At 36.0% G+C, this 5,102-nt stretch overlaps 1 long non-coding RNA gene across 1 annotated transcript; it reads left to right on the top strand.

Annotated features, from left to right (window-relative positions):
- The first annotated feature begins 1,179 nt into the window (after nt 1-1,179).
- LOC142174707 (uncharacterized) lies at nt 1,180-3,655 on the top strand. Its single transcript, XR_012703738.1, has 2 exons — nt 1,180-1,615; nt 3,293-3,655. It is a non-coding gene; the product is annotated as an uncharacterized LOC142174707 (long non-coding RNA).
- Nucleotides 3,656-5,102: the final 1,447 nt, after the last annotated feature.

Raw genomic sequence — 5,102 nt, 5'->3', positions numbered from 1 at the left:
GAATTTGCTCAATGCGATCGCATAGAGCTGATCGCGTTGCTTGAGGAAGTTGTCTTATGCGATCGCATAGTGTTTTTTACGATCGCGTAGGGTTAAATCTGGGCAATATTTAAATAGCCCATCCACGACCCTTCTTCATTTTTCCATTATTTTTAAACGAGATTGAAGCTTTTGAGGGTGATTTTTGAGGGAACCAAAGGGGAATCACTTGGAGGTAACATTTTTGACTTCATAACTCGTTTACATGTGATTAAAGACCTAATTAGAGGTGAAAATTTTGTGAAAAATTGGTAATTAGGGCTTGAGATTAAGAGACCTTAAAATGGGTATTTGAGGGGTCAATTGAACTCCGATTTTAGTGTTCTTGTTATATATAGACTCGTGAGAGTATGAAAATGTAAATTTTACCCGATTCCGAGACGTGGACCTGAGGGGCGTTTTAGTCATTTTACCTAATTTTGTGTATTAGCTTAGAATTTAATTGTAGAATAAGTTACTTGAATTGTTATTTATATTTTGCAATTGAATTGAATAGATTTGGGCCATTTGGAGTAGAGTACTTATGGCAAAGACGTGGTTCCGGGTTGATTTTGAGCTGGTTCGAGGTAAGTGACTTGCCTAACCTTGTGTGAGGGACCTTCCCCATATGATTTGGTATATTTGATAATTGAAATGACTTGTACGTGAGGTGACTGTAGATATGTGATTTTTGACCCTCCCCAAGATTTTACATAATTTAGCATTTAAATACTTAGTTTAGGTCTAATATAGTTATTTCAACTAATTTTGACTATTTTACGTTATTTCGTCACAAAATAAAAATTACAAAAATATTTCTTCTTTTTAGTTGCTTTTAGTTTATATACCTTTCGTAAAACTAAAAAATACAAAAAAATAGTACCGTATTTTTATTTTAATATGATCTTTGAAAATATCAAAAAAAAGGTTTGTTTTAACGATTAGTCTTATCTTAATAGTTATTTTACTTAAGTATGATTAATTGGTAAATGAGGCTGTATTTTTTGTCTTGTTCACGGAGAAAGAATAAAATTTGGGCTCAAGCAACCCATTTTTTAAGCATAATTTTCGGACCTAGCCCATAATTTTCAAGTCCATAATTCCTAGGCCCATACCCCTTAACCTAAAAAATCCTACAAAAACTAACCTAGACCCCTAGACATAAGGAGTGCCATTTTTTACACAAAAAACGGACCCCTCCCACTCCCATCATCTTCAGGATAATACACCGTAGCACACTTTAGACCTGAAGAAATGAGTCGTTTCATCTCTTAAAGAGAAAACCTTCAGCACCCTTCACGTACAAGAGCTAAGCAGCCAATTCGACCAACCTTCACTCGCCAGAAGCAGCGATGCCACCAGCAACCCCTCGTCAGAAAACGACCACCCAACGCGCCGAAACACCATGAAAATAGTTTCAAAAACCAGTTGTGTAAACTCACCATTTTCACCATTAAAGCACTGAAGAATCAGCAACAAACCTCCATCGAAACAGCCCAAACATCATAGCTCAAGCTCTGTTTTTATTTGCGAAAGATTACGTGGGAAAAAGGGTCGAGTTCGGGTTTTCCGTCGATGTTGCCGACGTTATTTTTCGGTCAGTGGTCCTAGTGTCGTTTCCTCTGTTCGTATTTGTGCTCAGTTCTTACATGTGTTGATACCCAATTTTGTCCTACTTTTCTTTTGATTAATTTTATGGTGCTCCCTAGTCATTAATAATCTAATGCTCCAATTTATTATTATTAATACTATTATTATAGTTATAATTATTGGAATAATTACTACTATTAATGTTACTATTAATACTTTCATTATGACTATTATTGAGTTAATCACTTATTTTAATATGTAATATTATATATGCTCAAAGTATTTTTATTGAGTTTAAATCCAAATTATTTAAAGAGGAATTTACATAGAATACAACTCTATAAAAATTTATTTATATTTTCTACAACTGCTTTAATAAAATTACTTTTAGTACAACTTATTTTAAAATCAGCACTTTTTAATTAAATTGTATACAACTTTTTAATTCCTAAAATCTCTCCTTGATATTCTCTCTCACTTAAAATATGTCTTTCTGATTCGCACGTATCTATCGCTATCAATTTCCCCCAATCTCTCAAATAAAAGATACTCAATGATCTCATAATGCATATCCCCTTTCTACGTGGTTTCTCCATGATTCTCACGTATCCCCTTTCTGTATCAAGATAATATATCTTTGTAGGGGCCTGGGCCGATTTTCATAGAAAACATATTGCTCTGCCCAAGTTTCTTTGATAATGTATTATTTTATATTATATATACTATATATTATGTTATTGTATATTTTTATCATATATACATTATATTTGTTTCCCAAAATTTGCTTCTTCTTTATCACTCCATCAGTAAAATGTATATATATATTGTATACAAACATTGAACTGAAAAAAAGAAGAAATATTATTAACAAATATACTATACACAGTATAATATATACATATACTATATATTACTGTATATTTTCTTTGAGTTTTTCATACCTAAAACATATCCTTATATATATCTCTTGAGATTCTCTCTCACCTAAAACGTATCTATCCGTATTAAGTTTTCCCCAATTTTTTCATTAAAGGATTCGAGTATATCCCAATGTCCCAAGCCTCTTCCCCATTATTAAAAAATGTATCCCATGTATACTAATAATAAATATAGTATATAATATATTTTATAGTATAAAGTTATATGAAAATGTATACAAGTACACAATACAACATACCTTCATTGTATAATATCACTTTACTTCATCTGATGTATATGTAGGCTTATAAATTTTATTAAAACTAAATCCATAAAATAATTTGGATTATATTTTAAATTCAAGATATATTGGTCCAATTAAATATATGGGCTAATATAATTGAATTAATTATATAAGTCCAATATATATGGATTAAATAAATAAGTCTTAATCTATTGGGCTAGCCCATTTATCTGGGCTAAAGTGATGAGCCCACTTCATTAAGCCCAAGATGATATCTTCCTAGAGGCCTAGTTTGGTGCCATGTGTCAAATGACGTGGCACGCCAAGTCAAGCGGAAGAGCCAATAGGACCATGCCACGTGTCAAAATGACAAGGCATGCTCAGTCACACTAAAAGGCCAATGAAATCGCACCACGTGTGCAAGTGACATGTTATGGCCAATCAAATGCGTTCATGTCACACTTCAATTTGATTGGTCGGAAAGAGTTTGTTCTTATCATGACTCCTCCTTCCACAATATAGGGGTCTTCATAACTCAGAAAAGACACCAGAAGTTATAACAAGAAGCAAGAAAGAGCTCGTAGATCAAACGCTGCAAATTCCTCCACAAGTTTCAAGCTTCAAGTTCAATTTCAAGAAATCAAGTTCAAGCTCAAGAACGAAGAACAAATCAATTTCAAGCTCAAGAACGAAGACTAAATCAAGTTCAAGTCCAAGCAATCAAGCTCAAAGCTCAAGAACAAGATCATCGTTCGTGGTAACAAACATATATTCAAGATAAAGCTCAAAGGCCCTTGAATTTATTTACCGTTGAAAAGAAGAATTAGAGGATTCATAAAGATTGTAACACTCAAATATTTGAAATAAAATACTATGATTGTTGCGATATTTTTCGGTCTTGATCTTATTTTCTCGACGCAAATTTATTTTCTACAAATTCTGGCACGCCCAGTGGGACAATCTCTACCTCTCATCTCAACTTTTCAATCACCAAATTTCAAGAACATTGAAATGGCTTCGAAGAAAATCAACTCCAGATCAACATCCACCAAGGCTGCTAACTCCAGGTTCTATGCTGATGTGGAAAGCATCCTCGATGTCACCTTTGGAAGTTTCGGACCAGTTACGAGGAGCAAAGCAAGCTCTTTAGGACAACAAGCACCCCAAGTGTCGTCCGCATCAACCCCTGTTTTCGGATCTTCATCCTCAAAAGGAGCAAGATCTTCCACAAACGCATCTGAAGGAGGAAGCGATGTTGCTGAAAAGATCAAGAAAACTCTTGCTCTACTTGACCTCTCCGGCTCCAAGCACTCTGCTGTGAAGGAAGATGATGATGCTTCAAGCGATGGATCCTTCCCACTTACACCACATAGCGTGAGCCAATCAAGGATCAATCTGTGTGAAAATCCATGCTACTCTCCGTCATCCACGACAATCATGCAAGCCATGGTAACAAACACTTCATCTATGGAGGAGCAGTTGACAAACTTGACGGAAGCAATTGCTGGCTTGACCAAATGCATGCAAAATAAAGAGGCTAGAATTTACAAGCTAACAGACAGGGTGGGAATCTTGATGGAAGAAGAATCTACCCATGCACCCGGCAAGCTCCCAGAATTTCTGGAGAGTGACTCTCCCCCAAGACAAGCAACATCCCCTAAGGCTATCCCTGTCTCATCTGAAGGGATGATTCCAATCCATCAACTGAAGGAGTTCATCGAAGGAACCATTAAGAACAAATATGAAGTTGCTGCCAAATCCTCCCTTACATATGCAAAGTCGTACACTACAAGGGTCGATATGTTGAAGATGCCTGCTGGCTATCAACCTCCGAAGTTTCAACAGTTTGATGGTAAAGGTAACCCAAAGCAACATATTGCGCACTTCGTGGAGACGTGCAATAATGCTGGGACTTATGGAGATTACCTCATCAAGCAGTTTGTCCGCTCTCTAAAAGGAAATGCTTTTGACTGGTACATAGACCTCGAGGGTGGATCTATCGACAGCTGGGATCAACTAGAGCAAGAATTCCTCAAACTCTTTTATAACACAAGACGCACTGTGAGTATGATAGAGCTTACAAATACTTGTCAACGAAAGGGGGAACCAATTATAAACTTTATCAATCGTCGGAGGAATACAAGCCTCAACTGCAAAGACAGGCTTAGTGAAGCTTCGGGCATAGAAGAACCTAGCACATTTGAAGAACTTGCAACTCGTGCCCATGACATGGAATTGAGCATGGCCTCCGCTGGAAATGAAAGGCTACCCATCTATGAACCTCGCAAAGCGAATGACAAGCAAGAAGTCAGGAAGTAGGGCAAGTTCTTAC

Source organism: Nicotiana tabacum, chromosome 20, assembly GCF_000715075.1.
Source record: "Nicotiana tabacum cultivar K326 chromosome 20, ASM71507v2, whole genome shotgun sequence".
NCBI classification, from domain to species: domain Eukaryota; kingdom Viridiplantae; phylum Streptophyta; class Magnoliopsida; order Solanales; family Solanaceae; genus Nicotiana; species Nicotiana tabacum.
Note: the sequence above shows the minus strand (reverse complement) of the source record. Positions and strands in the feature narration are given on the sequence as shown.